Here is a 21468-nt window from a genome sequence, read left to right on the forward strand (position 1 = left end):
CAAAACATTTGGGAAGCTGTCCATGAACAGGATCACGTGTCAGCTCTCTGGTTCTTTACTATCAGAATAGCAAACTTTTGGAAGGAAATGTAGCTGATGCTAATGCGGACCCTCTACTGCCCCCTGGGCCTTTACTAAGAGCTGCACTTCTCTTCCTGGAGACCCTCTGGTGGCTGAAGCAGGCATCAGGGAGGCCAAAATGCTGGAGGGTCAGTATCCCTGAAGTACCCCTCATCCGGTGTCCAACAGGAGTTGGTGTGTAAGTGCCCCAGCTCCCTTACCTGACAGGTGGAGTAACTCTGAAGTGGGTATATCTCCAGAGATCCCCTGCAGAATTGAATTCCAGTTGCCCATAATGGTAACTGGCTTCATGATACTCTTTTTAACTGGCTTCCCTCCCTTCCCTGTCTCATCCACCTACTCCCCTACTATTGTCTTCTGCATCTCTTAAATAAACTATTTTCACTTGGATCCATGTCCAGGGTCTGCTTCTGGGGAACTCAAATTAAGACCAATGGATAATACCAAGGGTTGGTAAAGATAAGGGGAAATGATGGGAGAAAGAGTAGGGCAGTGGTAATTCTGCAAACCTGTCATTCTTGGCAAAGCAAGTCCTTACAAAATTCTAATGTAGGACGATAAGGGGACGTGTATGAGGATGTCCACTGTGGCACTATTTATAGTAGTGGGAAATTGTGTGCAATCTAGGTGTCCATGACTAGGATAATGGATAAATAAAATGTGAAGGATGTAAACAGTGACTACATGTATGGCCGCTACCTTTGGAAACATGACTGGATATTAACAACAGTGATGGGGTGGTGGGAGGGAATGTACAAAAATTGATGAGTAACATTAAACATACATTCAGAACATTATCTGTTTTTATAAAAAGCATATACAGGCTGGGTGCAATGGCTCACACTTGTAATCCCAGTACTTTGGGAGGCCAAGGCATGAGGTTCAGTTGAGTCCCAGAATTCAAGAGTAGCCTGGGCAATATAGCAAGACCCCATCTCTATTTTTTTTTTTTTAAGTTATCTATGCCATACCACACTGAACGCATCTGATCCTGTCTGACCTTGGAAGCTAAGCAGGATCAAGCCTGGTTAGTACTTGGATGGGAGACCCCCTTAAAACAGCACTGTAGGCTAAAGAGAAGGAAAAAAGGCCCGTGCAGGCACATATACCAAAATCATAAGAGTAGGGTCATTGTCTTTCCCATTCATGGTTCTTCCCCCCTTCCCCACCAGGAGACATTTTACAAATGTCTGGAGACATTTTGTTGTCACAACTGGGGAGGAGGACGCTATAGACAACTAGTGGGTAGAGCCCAGGAATCCTGTTAAACATCCTATCATTCACAGGACAGTCCCCCACAACAATTACGTGGCCCAAATGTCAATAGTGCCAAGTTAAGAACCCTTGCATCCCCCAGCCCCCAGGACAGCATTGCTGAATGAATTATGAATGAATGAATGAATGAATGAATGAATGAAGAAATGAGTGAAGAAATGACGGTAGCCCCGATCAGCTGGTAGAACGGGAATAGAGAGACACAGTATGATTCTTGTACATTTTGGAGATTTTGGAGGTGTGTTACACAGAATTTAGGGTGATAGCCCCTGTGTTTTCAGGAGAGGGTGTGTTCTGCCCTTGCCTGGAGCTGGGCACAATCCCATCCACTTGGGACCTCAGTCACCCTCCAGCCTGACTCCTCAACTCTCCAGACCACCTCCCCCAGTCTGGGAGTCCTCTGAGCTGCCCGGAAGCCAGGGTGGTTCCTTCGGGCGGGGAACTTTGCATGGCCAGGGTAGTTCCTTTGGTCGGGGAACTTTGCATGGCCACGGTGGTTCCTTCGAGAGAGGAACTTTGCGTGGCGTCTGAATGGAGCAGGCCTGCGGAAGGGAAACCGCTGACCACAGACGGGCCTGGAAGTCTCGGGCCGCGGCGCTGGGGGGGCCGGGCCAGAAGGGAGGGGTCGGAGTGGTGGGGGAAAGGGATCACGATGCTTCCGGGGTAGGGTAAGGCCTTTCCAGCGTGGGGTTGGAATCTTTGAAGACTGTAGCAGGAATCCTTTGATAGGTGGGGTTAGGATCTCTGAAGGGCAGGGTTGGAGTCTTTGGACCGGCGGGATAGACCCCTGGGGATTAAAACTCTTAGGCGGCGGCAGGTTGGGATCGCGCAGGAGCAGGAGCGGTATTGGAACCCTGGGGTTAGTGTTCTAAATCTTTAAGGCAGGGTTAGAATTCACTGAAGTGAGAGTTCGGATCTTTCCATTGGGCAGATTAGAATCTTTGGGGGCAAGTTTAGTTTAAAAATCCTTTGGCGGGGCGGAGTTAGGATCTTGGGAGCATGGGAGCGGGTGCTGGGGTTCTTAGACGAGAGGGTTCGAATCCCCAGGGGTGGCATTTGGGATCCTTCGGAGACTGCGGTAGGACGCTGGGCGGTGGGATGGGGAGGTGTTAGGGAGAGTAGAGCGGAAGGAATGGAGGTTAACATCCTTGGTGGACGCGTTAGAAGCCTCCGATGGATGATGCTAATTTTTTTTGTTTTTTCTCTTGGTGGCGGGTTTGGGATCCTGCTTGCAGAAGACGGAGGTTATGACCCTTGGGGAGCAGGTTAGGATCCTGGGGTGGCTTCTGAGTCTTCGGGGCGGCGTTAGGACACTTGGGGCGGAGTTAGCATCGCTCAGGGCGCGGCTAAAGCGCCCAGATGGCCTGCGGGCACCACCGCTTCCCTGGTCCCAGTCCGGGAGCACGTCGGAGGCTTAGAGGCGAGTGGGAAGGGACCCAGACAGTGCAGGGCGAGACACGCCCGCGGCACCAAAGTCCCTGCGAGCGCCGCCCCCGCCTCTAGTTCTAGAAAGTCAGTTTCCCAGCACTGGCACCCCGGAACCTCGGGGACTGCCGAGCTGGGGGGGCGCTCGAGCTGCGAGGATCCGGGCTGCCCGCGAGACCAGGAGCGGGCGCCCAGGTGAGTGCCGCGCACAGGGGACCGGGAATATCCGGCCCGCGAGGGGTCCCAGGCGGCGGAGGGAGTCTAGGGGAGTGGGGAGGGCTGGTTACGGGTGCTGCTGAGGGCAGCGAGGAGAGACGGGAACGTCGGGGGAGCCGCGGGTAGCCTGTGGGATGAGGGGTCGACAGCCAGGGGAGGGTGCCCAGGAGAGGGGCGGCACTGCTGCGGACTGCTGGATGCCAGGGGGAGGGGAGGTTCGGCCCGTGCAGTGACTCTATCCACCACTTCTCTGGGCTGTCCAGGTTCCCCTTCTGCTGCGGGGTTGGCGAAGGGGTGGGGGTGGGGGGTTAATTTAAAAAAAAAAAAGAAGAAGGAAAGGATGGGGCTTCACAGAGCCTGGGAGGGGAAGGCCCTTACGGTTCCCGGTGGGGGCCGGGTCACGCCGAGTTGGCAGCCGGCTTGGGGAAGGGGGCAGTTGGGCGGAGGCCTGACGTGTGAGCCACACCCAGGCCGGCTGCAGCTGGTCGGCTCTCTGCCCCTCCTCCCACAGCAGGTCTAGGTCAAACCCCTAAACCTCCTGGCCCAAGACTGCTGCATGCCCTGACACTTACCTCTTTGTTGGACGAATTCTCCCTCTCAGGATTCGTTTCCTCATCTGTAAGCCGGAGCTATGAAGTCTTTCTTGCAAGGATGCAGGAAATTGGAGTATGTGAGAGGTGGTGCCTGTGAGAGACAGTTAGGCTAGTGGGTAGGGGAGGGGGCTTCTAGAGGCAAACTGCCTGTTGGGCCTGGGGTAGAGGATTTGGCCTTTCTTTGCTTCTGTTTTCACAACTGTAGGATGGGGAGAGTAATAGTACCTCCTTCACAGGGTTGTTTAGAGGATTAATTGGATACTGAAGGAAAGCAGAGTAGGGTGACACACTCCTGTAATCTCAGCTTTTTGGGAGGCTGAGGCAGGTGGATCTCTTGAGGTCAAGAGTTTGAGACCAGCCTGGCTAACATGGTGAAACCTCGTCTGTACTAAAAGTACAAAACTTAGCCAGGCGTGGTGGCACATGCCTGTAATCCCAGCTACTCTGGAGGCTGAGGACACTGAGAATCACTTCGATACCTGGTGAGGCGGAGGTTGCTGATCCGAGGCTGAGCATCTGTGAAAACCGCTGCACTAGCCTATGCCTGGCACAGAAAAAGGCCTCAATACATATCAGTTGCCTTATCCCATGGTTTTTTCTTTATGGTCCTTTTTTTTTAGGGGAGGGGGTGACAGGTTGAAATACAGAAAAGTGAAGAGAATAATATATTAAATATCCCAAGAATCCACCATCCAGAATTAACAAATGATAGCATTTTGTTGTGTTTGCTTCAGATTTTAAAAAATTAATTTACTAAAAGTAACAGAAAAATTTGAAGTCTCCCCACCTTGTGTCACTCTCAGTCCTGTTTCTATCCCTCCCCAGGGGGCAACCGCTGTCGTGATTACAGTCCTTCCAGGCTGTGCCTTTAAAAATGGATTGTGTATAAATGTATGCATAAACAGCACATATTATTGTTTTGTGTGCTTTAAAAATGCTATCTATGCGGTGGCTCATGCCTGTAATCTCAGCTGCTCGGGAGGCTGAAGCAGGAGAATGGCTTGAACCCAGGGAAGCGGAGGTTGCAGTGAGCCGAGATCGCGCCATTGCACTCCAGCCTGGGCAGCAAATGCGAAACTTCATCTCAAAAAAAAAAAAAAAAAAAAAGCTATCTAACTGTGAGACTTTTCTGCAATTCTGAGAAAGGGGATAGCAGAGGAGCATATTTGCCCCTTCTTATCATTAAGTTGTCAAAATCTATCCAGGATGAGAAATAGAAAACAGAGGCCTCATTCATTCCTTCCAGCTGCTGTGGAGTATCCCAGCAGGTGACCACTCTACAGTATTTCCCATTCCCCTGGGGGTAAATACTCCAGTTGTTCCTAGGTGTACACTACAATGAACAATATTGCCAGGAGCATCCTGGATATGTAGCTTTCGGCCCATGTACAGGTGTTTCTTGAGGAAAAAACCAAAAGGATGGATGGCTCCCCAGAGAGGGCACCTGTCACCCTCCCCTTTGTGCGACAGGAGTACCGAAGCCCGAAGGGTTACTCAGGGACTCTGGGGCAGAGAAGAGAAAAGAATATTGCTCTGCTGACCTCCCAGCTGTCCCTGGATCAATGGCCCTTCTTCCAGGCCTCATGTTCTCTGTTGTAAGGCGCTTCACTTGCCTGACTCACTGTGCCTGGCACTTAGTAAGTGTTCAAGAAAATGGAAGCATGAATCTTTTGAGGGAACAATAACAATATTTTCATATATCTTTATGTAGTCTTTTCTATGCACTTTTAAATTAACATAATTAGTATAATGCTACACATAGATTATATTTATCTTATTTGCTTTGTATTACATTGTAGCATTTTCCAGGTCATTAAAATGTTCTTAAATTTTTAGTGGCTGCATAATATTCCACTGTTTGCCTGTATTAAAATTTGCTTAACGTTTCTAACAGAGCAATCTTTTTTTTTTTTTGAAACGGAGTCTCGCTCTGTTCCCCAGGCTGGAGTGCAGTGGCACGATCTTGGCTCACTACAAGCTCCACCTCCTGGGTTCACGCCATTCTCCTGCCTCAGCCTCCTGAGTAGCTGGGACTAAAGGCGTCCGCCACCGCGCCCGGCTAATTTTTTGTATTTTTAGTAGAGACGGGGTTTCACCATGGTAGCCAGGATAGTCTCGATCTCCTGACCTCATGATCCACCTGTCTCAGTCTCCCAAAGTGCTGGGATTACAGGTGTGAGCCACTGAGCCCGGCCAGCAATCTTTTATACAGTTTGAAATTTTTAGAAATATTTTAATTGAGGTGAAATTCACATAACTTTATAAAATTAACTATATGATTTTTAAGTGAACAATTCAGTGGCATTTGGTATATTCACAACATTGTACAAGCACCTCTCAGTAGCTCCTAAACATTTCCATCACCCCTGAAAAAGGAAACTTCGTGCCCATTAAGCAATTACCCCCATTCCCCCATCCCCCTGGCGACCACCAATCTGCTTTTTGTCTCTACGGATTAATTTATTCAGTACATTTAATATAAATCGAAGCATACTATGTGACTTTCTGTGCCTAGCTTCTTTCACTTAACATAATGTTTTCCAAGATTCATCCACATCGTGGCAACTATTAGTACTTTATTCCTTTTGTGGCCAAATAATATTCCATTGTATGAATATTCCACAATTTATCGACCCATTTAACTGCAGATGGAAATTCGGGCTGTTTCCACATTTTGACTGTTGCGAATAACACTGCTATGAGCATGCATGTGCATGCGTGTATTTGTTTGAGCACCTGTTTTCAATTCCCTTGGGTATATACCTAGAAGTAGAGTTACTGGTTCATATAAAAGTTCTATCTTTAACTTTTTGAGGAACTGCTATGCTGTTTTCCACCATTTTACATCCCCACCAGTAACATACACGGGTTTCAATTGGCTTCACATCCTTGCCAATGCCTACTATATTTATTATTATTATTATTACCATTCTAATGGGTACAGAAAGCATGAATCTTAAACCCATTCAAACCAGGCTGCCCTCTGGGGGTTCTTACCCCTAGGAAGTAAGGAGAAAGTTGTCTACACTCTAAGGACTAGCCAGGGCTTGGACTTTAAACTCTCCTAGAAAGTAAATTCTACAAGAGCACAAACATATTTGTCCTATAAACCACTGTATCTTCTAACACCTGGCACCTGACACATAGTAGGGCCTCAAAAAAACACTGAAGGGGCAAACATAATGAATGTTGGACAACCTCCTCCCTGCCTTGCCTGAGATATTTCAGCTGCTCTCCCCAAACACCCCTCCACCCACAGTGATTATTTTTAATTAGTTGCTAACATTTAAATTCAGGAGAGCTCACATAATCTGGATTTCTGTCTCCTAAAAAATTAGAAGAGTTAGCAGCCCTGAGACTAGAACCCACGACTCCAGTTCTCCTCAGACAACCTCAGTGGAGCCGGGGACTGCCCTGGGCTGTCCAGCTTGTACGGCCCTTGCCAGGCCCACTTACCTCATGCGCAGAACCCTCCAGGTCCCTACAGTCATTTGAGTTTTCAAACCCCACCCTTTGGGTCATGACGAGGCTTCCTTTTTTAAAGAAAAGGAACATGAAGGGCTGGGCGTGGTGGCTTACTCCTGTAATCCCAGCATTTTGGGAGGTCGAGACAGGCAGATCATCTGAGCTCAAGAGTTTGAGACCAGCCTGGGTAACATGGCAAAACCCTGTCTCTACAAAAAATACAAAAATTAGCTGGTTGTGGTGGCACATGGCTGTAGTCCCAGCTACTTAGGAGGCTAAGGTGGGAGGATCGCCTGAGCCCAGAAGTTGAAGGTTGCAGTGTTCTAAGATTGCACCACTGCACTCCAGCCTGGGTGACAGAGCAAGACCCTGTTTCATAAAAAGAAAAGAAAAGAAAAGAAAAGGAATGTGAAACCTAGAGAGGGTAAGTGACTTTCCCGAAGTCACACAGCAATTTAATGGCACAATCTCTCTCAGCCTCTGTCTGTCTTTCTTACATCTTTTTTTTTTTTTTTTTTTTTAGTTTAGTTTTCTTTATCTATACAAGTCATCAAGCAATCAGCTTCTGCCTTTCTAAATAAACCCCAACCACATATTGGTCCCCACCCCATTTTTCCAGTTTCCTCCCCCACAGGACTGGGAGTTTGAATGTGCTTTCAGAGGAGTGGGTAATGATGCAGAAGCAGCCTGTGCTTGAGTGTAAATGTGCCCTGGTCTTGGCCCCTGGTTGTGGTCCCACAGCTCTGGATGGCACTGTGCTAGGACGTGCACTCCGGACTCTCCCCTTGAGTCACCTCCCTGAGTTCCAGGCATCACCCTGAAATCCTTTGGCCCAGGAGATATAAGTGCAGCCAAGAGAACAGGAGTCCCCGCCTCATCTCTATCAGAGAAATGAAGAACAGTCAATACAGCACAGTAGACGACCCCGAGTCTGAGTGCCAGCTCTGCCAAAGACAGGTTGTGATGCACTGGGCAAATCTCTTCCCTTTCTGAGCCTCAGTTTCCACATCCAAAAAAAATGGAACTGAGGCCAGGCACGGTGTAATCCCAGGACTTTGGGAGGACGAGACAGGTGGATCACCTGAGGTCAGGAGTTCGAGACCAGCCTGGCCAACATGGTGAAACCCCGTCTCTACTAAAAATGCAAAAATTAGCTGGGCATGGTGGTGAGTGCCTGTAATCTCAGCTACTCAGGAGGCTGAGGCAGGAGAATGGCATGAACCCGGGAGGCGGGGTTGTAGTGAGCCAAGATCATGCCATTGCACTCCAGCCCGGAACAACAGCAATACTCCGTCTCAAAAAAAAAAAAAAAAGAGGAACTGAGAAGGATACTACTCATGATTCCTGCAGCATGATTCCTTTTATGTCAAAACACACAGACACACAGACACACACACACACATACACACACCCCCACACCCACTAGTCCATCATAGCATATATGTCTTAGTTTGAGTTTCTCCAGAAGCAGACCCTAGGCAAGGTTTCAAACGCAAATAGTTTGAGAGCTGATTCCAGAGACCCTTCTAGGGGAGTAAGGAAGTGAGGCGGGGAACGGAAGGCGGTCAGTAAAGGTGTCTTCTCAGTCCAGTTACCACTGCAGGCACCTGGAGCTCACTCCCACTGAGGAGCTGTGGGAGCCAGGGTAGAACAGGCTCGAGAGGCGAGGGAACCGGGGTATTTGTCCACCCACTCCTGTCTTTAGTTGAAAACTACTCCTGGCGGTGTGATAATTCTCTAGCACTTTCGGCTTGCCAAGCTCACAGGCAGAGCAGGCACCCAGTAGCCACAGAGAAACCTCTGAAGGTGCCGGCAGCTGGAAGTCCAGCCAGAATGTGCGGAAATGGTAAAGGGCGGAGTGATAGAGGCAGAGCACTGACAGCCTCTGCTTCAACATACATGTGTGTAAATGCAGAGGCAGAGGCCGAGGTCAAATGCTGGCAGAGGCTAGCTGGGTCGGGGAAGAGGTGGCCATGGAGGGCTTAGAGAATTAGTAATCCAAGAGTGTCCTAAATGTATCTGTAATGTTTTAATCTTCCTTCCCTTCTTGCTTTTTCTTCCTTCCTTCCCTCCTTCCTTCCTTCCTTCCTTCCTTCCTTCTTTCTTTCTTTCTTTCTTTCTTTTCTTTCTCCTTTCTTTCTCTCTTTCTTTCTTTCTTCTCTTTCTTTACCTTCCTTCCTTCACCCTCCTCCTCCTTCTCCTCCTCCTCTTCCTCCTCTTCCTCCTCCTCCTTTTTCTTCTTCTTTCTCTCTTCTTTCCCTTCCTTCCTCCTCCTCCTCCTTCTTCTTCTTTTCTTTGCTTCTATTTTCTTTCTTTCTCTCTTTCTTTCCTTCCTTCCTTCTTTCTTTCTTTCTTTCTTTCTTTCTTTCTTTCTTTCTTTCTTTCTTTCTTTCTTTCTTTCTTTTCTTCTCTCTCTCTTTCTTTTTCTTTTTGAGATAGGGTCTCACCCTGTCTCCCAGGCTGGAGTGCAGTGACGCTATCATGGCTCATGCAGACTCAACCTCCTGTGCTCAAGCGATCCTCCCACCTCAGCCTCCTGAGTAGCTGGGATCACAGGCACATGCCATCACACCCAGCTAATTTAAAAAAATCTTGTAGAGATGGGGTCTTGCCATGTTGCCCAGGCTGGTTTTAAATTCCTCGGCTCAAACGATCCTCCTGTCTTGACCTCTCAGAGTGCTGGTATTACGGATGTGAGCCACCATGCTTGGCCTGTAATGGTTTAATTTTTTTTTTTTTTTTTTTTTGAGACGGAGTCTCGCACTGTCACCCAGACTAGAGTGCAGTGACACGATCTCCGCTCACTGCAAGCTCTGCCTCCCGGGTTCACACCATTCTCCTGCCTCAGCCTCCTGTGTAGCTGGGACTACAGGCGCCTGCCAACATGCCCGGCTAATTTTTTGTATTTTTAGTAGAGATGGAGTCTCACCATGTTAGCCAGGATGGTCTCGATCTCCTGACGTCGTGATCCGCCCACCTCGGCCTCCCAAAGTGTGGGATTACAGGCGTGAGCCCCTGCACCTGGCCAGTGGTTTAATTTTTAACAAGAAGGATGCACTAATGTTTTACTAGGTGGTAAAAGGTCATTTTAAAAACAAAATACATACCCTTCAAAAACGACAGAAACTGAGACCTGGAGCTTTGTCAATGATTAAAAAAAAAAAAAGTAAAAGGGTCAGCACATGTGTTACTGTGGCTTTGAGGATTCCATTTGTGGAGGACAGGTTTGGGGGCAGCTGACCTCTCAGTACCACAGCAGGTTAAAGTAAAAAGTGGCCCTGGTGGTGAACTGGCCACTGTGTCCTCTCTGGAAGAGGAAACTTCCACTGAGTAGCAGCCAAGGAAAGACTGCTTCTCTCCCAGCAGAAGCGAGCAAATGTGCATCACCCTTCTCAGTTTAAACATATATTTATAGCTATTGGTTTTCTTTTTGTTTGTTTGTTTTTGTTTTGAGATAGGGTTTCACTCTGTTGCACAGTCTGGAGTGCAGTGGCACAATCTTGGCTCACTGCAACCTCTGCCTCTCAAGTTCAAGCAATTCTCCTGCCTCAGGCTCCCAAGTAGCTGGGATTACAGGCGCCCACTACCACACACAGCTAATTTTTGTATTTTTGCTAGAGACAGGGTTTCACCATGTTGGCCAGCCAGTCTCGAACTCCTGACCTCAGGCGATCCACCCGCCTTAGCTTCCCAAAGTGCTGGGATTACAGGCATGAGCCGTTGCACCTGGCCTATTTATAGCTATTGTTTAGACAGGAAATCTGGGGGCATCCAGCAGGCTAAAGGGGACTTCATTCAATAAGAATTTATTGAGCACATGCTGTGTTCCAGTTTTGCATACTGGGGATATAGCAGTGAACACAACAAAGTCCTTACTGTCATATCTCACATCCTAATGGTCAGATGGATAATAAACAAATCAACAGGTAATACATTAGGTGTGTTAGTCCAGGTCCTTTTTTATTTTTTATTTTCTTTTTATTTTATCTATTTTTTTATACTTAACTTCAGCATACCCTGAGATGGTTCAAGTCCTTTGAGAAGCAGACTCCCATAGCGTTAAATGTGCAAGACATTTATTGGAGGAAATGGCTATGATAGAAAATGGGAAGAAACCAGGAGAAGACAGGAGAGCCATCAGATATTGAGGCACCTCTGGCCACGAATGAAAAAGAAAAGGAAGGAAAAAAGGAAGGAAGAAGAAAGGAATAAAAGGAGGACGTGTCTTGGACTGCCGTGCCATTTTTTTTTTTTTTTCTGTTGTTGCTTTATTTTGGTTTTTTTTTGAGACAGAGTCTCACTGTCGCCCAGGCTGGAGTGCACTGGCACAGTCTTGGCTCACTGCAACCTCCACCTCCCGAGTTCAAGCAATTCTCCTGCCTCAGCCTCCTGAGTAACTAGGATTACAGGCATGAACCACCATGCCTGGCTAATTTTTGTATTTTTAGTAAAGACAGGGTTTCACCATGTTGGCCAGGCTGGTCTTGAACTCCTGACCTTGTGATCCGCCTGCCTCTGCCTCCCAAAGTGCTGGGATTACAAGCGTGAGCCACCGTGCCCGGCTGCCATGCCATTCTAAGGAACGTTTGTCAAGGCTGTTAAGGAGCCTTTGGCCAAAGTCTCTTGACAGAGGTCCCCCAGAAATGGGCAGGCTTCAGTCTCCCTGCCACATTCAGTCATTGGCTGGGAGCAGCCCTTAACAGCAGTGATGCAGCCCATGAGAGCAGCTCTGAAGCACAGCAGCTGAGCTGCTGATCAATTTCTCCAATTGTACTCCTGCAGTTGGAGATCTGAGAGGTGCATCCTCATGACCACCATGTTTAAGAGGTGGTCAGGGGTATGAAGACTATAGCTGGGAACAGGCTAGACAGTGATGGCACGCGCCACCATGCCCGGCTAATTTTTGTATTTTTAGTAGAGTAGGGTTTCACCATGTTGGTCAGGCTAGTCTCCAACTCCCGACCTCAGGTGATCTGCCCGCCTCAGCCTCCCCAAGTGTTGGGATTACAGCTGTGAGCCACAGTGCTCAGAATGACTTACATTTTAAAAGGCTCACTTATTTGTAAAAGGCAGAATAAGGATTCAAACCCAGCTCCATCTGACTTCAAATCTCATGCTCTATTTTCAAACTGCCCTGCCTCCTGCCTACCTTGGAGAGAAAATCATTCCAAGGAGGTTCACAGTTGCTCTGGAATTCTGAAATTGACCAAGGGATCCAAAAGTGACATTGAACATGCTATGAGTTTCATATGTGGTTGAACAAGTGGTTGAAACACATGCATCTCAGAGCCAACCCTATGGCTGAGCCAGGCAAATGACCAAAGGCCCTGAGTTCTCCTTCAGTATGTTGCTCTGTCGCTTGCCATCATGTGAGCCAGGGCCCACACAGCTTCTTGGGGCTGTTACTCCACTTGTCCAATGAAAATGCTGATCTCCCAAGTTCCTTCCTGCTTGCAAAATGAAAGTTTTGAGCTCTGTGAGAAAGAAGCTGAGGCTCAGTAAAGGGAAGAGGTGAGAAGTCAGGAGTGACCCCTAACTGTTTATTAGGGACAATAGTCACTCAGGGATAAAGACAGTTCATTCAGAAGACAGTCAGGGAACCTGAGGAGAGGGAGCTGCTAGACTCTGCACCCCTAAGGCACTGCTCAGGAAGTTGACTCCTGTTGGGGAAATACTTTTTTCCCACCCCCATGGCTGAGCTGTTCTGAGAAGAGAAAGTTCCTGTAACTGAACAGCCTTAAGCCCTGGGCCCCCAGCGGTCTACCTTCTTGAGAGTTCTGTTTGGGTTCCTCATTCTCACCTTCCCCTTCATTGCCCACAGCCTCTAGGGCTGACCTCAGTGGATGATGAGAGGCAGGAGAGCTGAGTGCCAGTTGGACCTGCCACTGACTAGCCAGGGGACCCACTATCCCATGGGCTTCCATTTCCCTATCTGAAAAATAACTTCATAATTCTGCTCTGTTGACTTTAGCCAAGTATGATGAGGCCCATAGAGAGTAGAACATAATACATCCATTCCACAAATGTGTATGGAGGGCCTATTAGATACCAGGCGCTTCTTTTTTTGAGACAGTCTTGCTCTATAGCCCAGGCTGAAGTGCAGTGGCATGACTACAGCTCATTGCAGCCTCAACCTCCCAGGCTCAAGTGATCCTCCCACCTCAGCCTCCCAAGTAGCTGGGACTACAGGCACATGCTGCCATGCCCAGCTAATTTTTTTTTTTTTTTTTGGCAGACACAGGGTCTTGCTATGTTGTCAGGACTGGCCTCGTGCTCCTGGGCTCAAAGCAATTCTCCCACCTCAGCTTCCCAAAGTGCTGGGATTACAGGCATGAGCGCCTGCACCCAGCCTCTATCACCAGGCCCTTTTAAGGCATGGCTGCAGTGCCATCAGCTTAATGAGGTCCGTATTCCTCGCATCCTCACCTGCTCTAATAGGTTAGTACCATCTTACCTTCTCTTCTACCAAAACCTGGTATCAGGGAGGTCTTTGCCATCAGTCATTTACACTTAAGTGTGAATCACAATCCCTTATAAGAAATCCCTCTGCACTCTTTGGGCAAGACTCTTTGATGTTTAAGGGGGAATAAATCCAACTCAAAACTGGCTCAAGCAGAAGGAGGTTACTGGAAAATCCCTGAGATATCAGCTTCAGGCAAGGCTTTCTTGACTTTGCCGTGCTGCTGCAGGCCTTTTTTTCCAGCTAGAAACCAAAGGCTGGCTCTTGTTGGCCAGAATTGAATCACATGCCCATCTCTGCTTCTTTCTTTCTTTCTTTCTTTCTTCCTTCCTTCCTTCCTTTCCTTCCTTCCCTTCTTCCTTCCTTCCTTCCTTCCTTCCTTCCTTCCTTCCTGCCTTCCTTCCTTCCTTTCTTTCTTTCTTTCTCTCCTTCCTTCCTTCCTTCTTTTTTTTTTTTTTGAGATAGAGTCTTGCTCTGTCACCCAGGCTGGAGTGCAATGGCACGATCTCAGCTCACTGAATCCTTCACCCCCCAGGTTCAAGCAATTCTCCTGTCTCAGCCTCCCAAGTAGCTGGGATTACAGGTGCCTGCCACCATGCCTGGCTAATTTTTTGTATTTTTAATAGAGATGGGGATTTCACCATGTTGACCAGGCTGGTCTTGAACTCCTGACATCTGGTGACCCACCTGCCTCTGCCTCTCAAAATGCTGGGATTACAGGCAGGAGCCACTGTGCCCAGACACCCATCTCTGCTTCTATTACTGCAACTCTCATTGGCTAGATTTGGTCACAGACCCACCTCTACAGCCAGGCATTGGAGTCAACTCTATCCCAAGCTGTAAACTGAGACTAGGGGAGGAGTAATTCCCAAAGGAAAATTGGACAACTGTTGTTAGAAGAAGGGGGAATGGATTCTATGCAGGAAAGAACTGCAGCTGCTTCTTTCAGAGAACTTCTCATCCAACATCTCATTTCACATTTAGAGAAACTGAGGCTCAGAGACAAGTTGAGACTTGCCTACAGTCACACAATGAGCTTATGGCAGAGATGAGACCACAATCCAGGGCTTCACACCCCCAGCCCTTGCAGGCTTCTGCTTAAGCATAGAAGCTCCCAGAAAACCATCTCCAGCCCACTGCATGGATGCTCAGGCAGGCCCTGGCCTCTCCGCCTTGAGCTTGACTCCGAGAGCACAGGCCGAGTCTCTGAGGCCTCCACAGCCAGCATGGTGACCGTGGGAAGCAGCCAGGCACAAGCAAGCTGACCCCTCTCATTTCCCTCAGCGGAGGCTGAGGTGATGAGGAGCAGGTTTCAGGTCCCCAGGGTCAGCAGTGGCCTGAGGAAGTGTCTTTACCAGGGATCAGCAGTTCTGAGTGGGTGTGCCACCAGGCGGGCTACTTCTGCTCTCAGAGCCTGCTTTTGAAGCACATTAGATGAGAAATGCGTATGCAGAAGTTTTACACAGTCCTTCACATCCCTAGTCACATAGGACCTCAGGCCAAGCCTGAGAAGCAAGGCCTCCTATTTAGCAGGAAAGAAAAATAAGGCTCAGAGAGGGCAAATGACTTGCTCAAGGTCACATCCCCAGTCGGTGGCAGAACTGCGATCCAAACTCAAGTGTTCTGACTCCCAAGTTCAGCCTTCATTCTGCTACGTTGGTGGGTCTCAAATTTTAGTGTATATACTAATTTCCTGCAGAATTGTTAGAACTACAGATTCCAGGCCCTCACTCCCAGACACTGGTTCATTCAATCCAGAGTGTGACGCAAGAATATGCAAGAATCAGTGAAGACTTTTTGAGTTCAAATGGCAGAAACCCAACTCAAGTTGGCTTAAGCAAAACTGAGAATTTATTTGCCTGTGGACTGGAAAAATCCTGAGGTATATCGGCTTCAGGCACAGCTGGAGCCAGGTGCTCAATTTATCTTCAGGAATTACTTAATCTCCATACCTCAGCTCTGTTGTCCTCTCTGGTGGCTTCACTTTAAAGCAGCTTTTACCTTGATGATGTTGAGGTGGTTTCCAAGAACTCGAGGTTCCTACATCTCAACAATCCTTGTAGAAAGAGGGTGCTTTTTCCCTATTTTTTCCAGCAAAATCCCAGAGCAGACTGCCTCAGTGAGGAGGACATATATGCCTATAGCTGAACCAATATCTGTAGCCAGGGGGCCAGAGGATACGGGATTCTCTGATTGGCCAGGCCTGTGTCAAGTTGCCAATCCCTGAAGGCAAGGGTGGGATCCGCCCCCACCAAACCTCATACACTGAGTGGGAGAAGGCTGGTTCTCCAAAGGAAAATCCAGGTACTGTTGTCTGAAGAGGGACAGATGCTGAGGAGGCAGGAGCAAAAGAGGTTCTCTAGGCTTCTCGGCTAGAATGTTCACATGAATCACCTGGGAACCTTGTTAAAATGCACATTCTGATTTGGGAAGTGGGGCCTGAGATTCTGCATTTCTTACAGCTCCCCTATGAGGTTGAGGCTGCTGGTTCTCAGGCTAGCCACACTCTGAGCACCATATTGCATTTCTAAACTCACTCAAGCCACTTTGTCACAAGGCACTCTGCAGAGAGGCCCTGGACTACATAAACCTCTTTCTTCCATCATTCTCTCCCCACCTTCACCCCATCGCCTGTTCCCAAACCCACCTGAATAATATCAGCGCCATCTGTTTGGGAACCACTCACCAACTTACCATAAATTCTGCTGACAAATCACGGTTGAAGAAATTGTCCATTGTGCCCTCCAGTGACTTCTTTTTTTTTTTTTTTTTTTTTTCTGAGACAGAGTCTTGCTTTGTTGTACAGGCTGGAGTGCAGTGGCACGATCTTGGCTCACTGCAACCTCTGCCTCCCAGGTTCAAGCGATTCTCCTGACTCAGCCTCCCGAGTAGCTGGGATTACAGGTGTGTGCCACCACACCTGGCTAATTTTTTACATTTTTGTAGAGTCAGGGTTTCACTATATTGGCCAGGCTTGTCTCAAACCCCTGACCTCAAGTGATCTGCCCACATCGGCCTCCTAAAGTGCTGGGATTACAGGCATGAGCCACCGCACCCAGCCCCAGTGACCTTCTTATGAGGAGCCACAGAACAAATTATCTTGAATTTAGTACTCAAAAAATACTTGTTTCTGTCAACAGACAAATTGCTGTGCTTCCTGAGATCTTATGGTGATGTTGTACAAGTTTCCATTTTTATCATGGCTACTAGGAAGCTCAGAGATAAATCTAGTACTCAATGGTAGTAGCAGTCCCATCCTGGGCTTCTAGTTCAATAATCTTTCCCTTCTATATGGTGTAGAGTAACCCTTTTTGAGACTTGCAGTGCTCTGTATATGGTTTAATATTATAAGCTCCCTCAAATCCTTTTTGGAAGTCAGCTCTTCTTTGGAATATTTTTGACTTTCCTCCAATCTTTATCTATTCAGATCCTCCCTGTTCTTCAAAACCCAACTCATTATCTTGCTGCTCAATTATTATTATAAACAGGTTGCTTTTTATACGAACTTACTAACATACATATAGGCACATACATTCATTTTACAAGAGTGGTTTGATGTTGTACATGTTTACAGTTTGCGTTTTTCACCCAATAAGTATTTTAGCAATCTTTGCATGGCCCCTCTTATCTTTAGCACTCCCTAGTAGCTTCTTTTTCTTTCATTCTTAAAATTGTGGTAAAATACATATAACAAATTTTCTGTCGTGATCATTTGCAAATGTACACTTCAGTGGTATTCAGTCCATTCAGAATGTTGTGCAACCCTCACCATCATCCATCTCCATAACTCATTTCATCTGAAACGCTACACTCATTGAACACTAACTCCTCATTCCCCCTTCCCCCAACCCTTGGCAACCACCATTCTACTTTCTGTATCTCCTAATAGCTTCTTAGTATGTGGCTTCGGAATGTAATTGTGTGTCCAGTCTCCCCTTCTCAACTCGGTCGTAGGAACTATGTCCTGATGCTTTTCTTTTCTTTTTTTTGTTTTTTTGTTTTTGCCCCGTCTTATGGTGCTGACAGACGCTTTTATTTCCTACTACATAAAGCATGGCACACCAGGCATGCAGCCATTCACTCACTGTGCATGACACTCCTACTGTGTGCCAGGAGGCACTGGGCTAAGCACTGAGGAATGCAGGCGTGAGCACCAGCCTTTCCTGTACTGCAGTGATGGGAGCATTCTGTCTGTGCATGTTTGGATACGGTAGCTCTGAGCCACAGACGACTGTTGAGCACAGATGGAGTCATAGCTGAGATGTGCTCTAATAGTAAAATCCACACTGAGATGTGAAGGCTTAGTACAAAAAAAAGAATGTAAAGTATCTCATTAATAATTTTTTATTTATTATATGTTAATAATTTTGATATATTGGGTAAAATAAATACATCTTGAAATTAATTCACTTGTTTCTTTTTACTTTTAAAAACCTGACTGTAAAAAAAATTTTTTTAAATGAAAAATAGGTCGGGCGTGGTGGCTCACACCTGAAATCTCAGTACTTTGGGAGGCCAAAGTGGATGGATGACCTGAGGTCGGGAGTTCAAGACCAGCCTGACCAACATGGTGAAACCATGTCTCTACTAAAAATACAAAAATTAGCCAGGCGTAGTGGCACATGCCTGTAATCCCAGCTACTCAGGAGGCTGAGACAGGAGAATCACTTGAACCCGGGAGGCAGAGGTTGTGGTGAGTGGAGATCGCACCACTATACTCCAGCCTGGGTGACAAGAGCAAAACTCTGTCTCAAAAAAATAAATAAATAAATATAATTTTAAAAAATAGAAACTAAAAATAAATTTAGAAGGGAAATAAAAATAAATGATTTTTTAAAAAGGAAAAAATAAAATAAAATAAAATTTTAATTTTTAAAAATCTGGCTGTAGAAAACTTCAACTTATATTTGTGGCTCGCATGACATTTCTGGGCCTAGTGACCATGAACATGGACATTTCTGATGCCCTGTCCACGCCAGGCAGTAGACATGGTTCTCTCATTTAGGGTAACAATCACATTTTACACAAATTTGACTCCTGCCAGTGTATCACTTTTAGAAAAATCACACTTTCAGCTGGGCATGGTGGCTTATATCCCAGCACTTTGGGAGGCCAAGGTAGCAGCATCACTGGAGGTCAGGAGTTCAAGACCAACCCGAGCAACATTGTGAGACCTGCCCCCTTCTCTGCCTCCTGTCTCTACAGAAAATACATTTTAAAAGATTGACCAGGCATGGTAGTTTGTAACTGTAGTCCCAGCTACTCAGGAGGCTGAGGTGGGAGGATCACTTGATCCTGGGAGGTCAAGGTTGCAGTAAGCACCACTGCACTCCACCCTGGGTGACAGAGCGAGACTGTCTCTGAGAAAACAAATCATGCTTTATAGTGAGAAAATGGAACTCATGGGAATTCCCTATTTTAAAAAGAGCGAACTTCTCCAGTGTTGCGGTATCTAGGCTTGTGAGTCAGAGGAATTGCAAATTGTGCTTGCTTCATGCTCCGGGGCAGTGCCACGTCTTCCAGTAAACAGAAATGGTGGTGGTTAATGTTTCTGCAGCGCTTACTGCATGCTGCGCACTTTGACACTCATCAACTTGCTCAATGCTCACCACCACCCTGTGAGGTAGAACCCTCGCCACCCTTTCTCAGAGATGGCCTTGGATTGTGAATGAACACAGGTCTTCCAAGACCTCTCCCTCGGGACCCTGTGACCATCTTGAATATGTACATTGATCACGTAAGTGAAGCATACGAGGTGCTCAACACGTGTGGATTGGGAATCGCAATGCTTGCAGCTGCAGATCGGTGGGTGCCCAGAGAGACAGAGTGAGCTATCCTACCTGACACAGTGCTGCTCTTCCCAGAACATCTTTATGCTGACCAAAACATACGAAATGTGAGATCCTTTTATGTCATACACGCCACACAAGATGCATGTTTAATTTCCCAGAACTGTCATGGACATTTATCTCTAAGAGAGGTGCCGGTTTCAGTTTTAAATGCATGCAAGTACATTATAAATCTGTGATTAATTGTGATAATTTTTCTTTTTCTTTTTTTTTTTTTTTTTTTTGAGACGGAGTCTGGCTCTGTCGCCCAGGCTGGAGTGCAGTAGCCGGATCTCAGCTCACTGCAAGCTCCGCCTCCCGGATTTACGCCATTCTCCTGCCTTAGCCTCCCGAGCAGCTGGGACTACAGGCGTCCACCACCTCGCCCAGCTAGTTTTTTTGTACTTTTTAGTAGAGACAGGGTTTCACCATGTTAGCCAGGATGGTCTCGATCTCCTGACCTCGTGATCCGCCCGTCTCGGCCTCCCAAAGTGCTGGGATTACAGGCTTGAGCCACCGCGCCCGGCCGATAATTTTTCAAATTAATGATCCAGCACTCCAAGAGTCTGAATGTGTTCCTTACTTTATTTCCAAAAGACAAATGAAGCAAAACTGCTCAAGTCTTGAGGTGGCAAATCTTTCCCAGTTCCCACCAGAAGAGGCAAATCCTTGTAAATAAAAGGAATCTTTTTTCGTTTTTAAAAGTAACTCGTCTAAGCCTAAGAATTTGGGCGTGTTTTTTTTTTCTTAAACCACAACACATGTTTATTTTAACAAGAGAAGTATAACTGAGTTCTAACTGCTTTAGAAGAAAATGGCAATTGTGCAGAGATGAGAAAAGCAAGCACTTCCTTATGTGGTTGTCACAGGCTGCCTTCTCAGCAAATGTGTGTGCACATTTTGAGAAAAGAAATGAAACGTTTCTTCCACTTTTACAATTATGTTTTTACTCTACTTGAAGTAAATGTGTTTTGTTTAAGCATCCTTAAATTAATTGAATACAGCAGCAAAGCCTGCAAGCTCTACCTCCAATATGTTCCCCAAACCTGTCCAATGCTTAACTCCTCTCTGCCCTCACCCTGCCCTGGGCCACCATCATCTCATACCTGAACATTTAGGCAGATTTCTCACAGGGTTCCCTGCCCTACTCCCTACTGTCCACCCCTCACTCAGCCACTGGTGGGATTATTTAAAGTGCAAATTGAATTCCATCATTCTCCTGTCAGAAACTTTCCATCATCCTTAGAATAAAATCCAAAGTCCTCACTGGCCCTCCAGGGTGCGGTGGCCGCATCACAACCACCCTCTCCCCTGCCCATGCGCTTCAGCCACACTCTCCTGCTTTCAGTGCCTCCAACTTCTCTCCAAGCACGTGCCAGCCTCAGGGCCTTTGCATTTGCTGTTCCCTCTGCCTGGAACACTTTTCCCTCAGAGTGTCCCCTGACTGGCTCCTTCGTGTCATTTAGACCGCAGGTTCTGTATCCCCTCCTCTGAGAGGTCTTCCCCAAATGCCAAATGCCCTGCCTAAAAGGGCCAGACTTGTTGTTTCCCGTAGCACCCTCTCTTATTGTCCTCACACTTTTCACTAACTCAATTTGTCCTGTTATTTGTCCTGTTGTTTATTTGTTGGCCTGTTTATTGTCTCTGTCTCCCATTCGGCTACAGTTGAATTCCTGAGGGCATGAATTTGCTTCCCTTTTTCACAGTTTAGAAAAGTGCCCAGTAAATGTTGGCTGTGTAAATGGATGAATGAATTACCAAATAACTCAGAGAGAAACAGACAGAAAGAGAGGAGGAAGAGGAAGAGGAAGAAGAAGAAGAAGGAGAAGAGAGAGAGGAGGAGGAGGGAGGAGGCGGGAAAGAGGAAGGGGAGGATGAAGAAAGGAAGGAAGGAAGGAAGGGAGGGAGGGAGGGAGGGAAGGAGTTATAAGCCATTTACAAAATGATACCAGGAATACAGTGCCTTGACAAACTAGATTGTTTGAGCCATGTTATGTGACCTCATCTTGTTATTTAATATAAAAATGGCAATTTATCATCAGATAACACTGTAGTTTTTCTGTAGTGTTTGCTCTGAGCCTGACACTGCACTGAGTGTTTCCCCACCATAGGTCTTATTATTGTC

At 47.0% G+C, this 21468-nt stretch overlaps 1 protein-coding gene across 2 annotated transcripts in view; it reads left to right on the plus strand.

Moving 5' to 3' along the window:
• The first annotated feature begins 2692 nt into the window (after positions 1-2692).
• Positions 2693-21468, plus strand: part of HCK (HCK proto-oncogene, Src family tyrosine kinase) — a 48920-nt gene continuing 30144 nt past the window's right edge. Inside the window, exons 1-2 of one of the 2 annotated variants that reach the window (XM_021921159.2) lie at positions 2883-2976; positions 19073-19252. The gene's annotated coding sequence lies outside the window, so the exon portion shown is untranslated. Of the gene's footprint in view, positions 2977-19072; positions 19253-21468 lie in introns of both variants that reach the window. The other variant, XM_003904891.4, reaches the window with a different exon arrangement.

The sequence above is a fragment of the Papio anubis genome, chromosome 16 (genome assembly GCF_008728515.1).
Source record: "Papio anubis isolate 15944 chromosome 16, Panubis1.0, whole genome shotgun sequence".
NCBI lineage: Eukaryota > Metazoa > Chordata > Mammalia > Primates > Cercopithecidae > Papio > Papio anubis.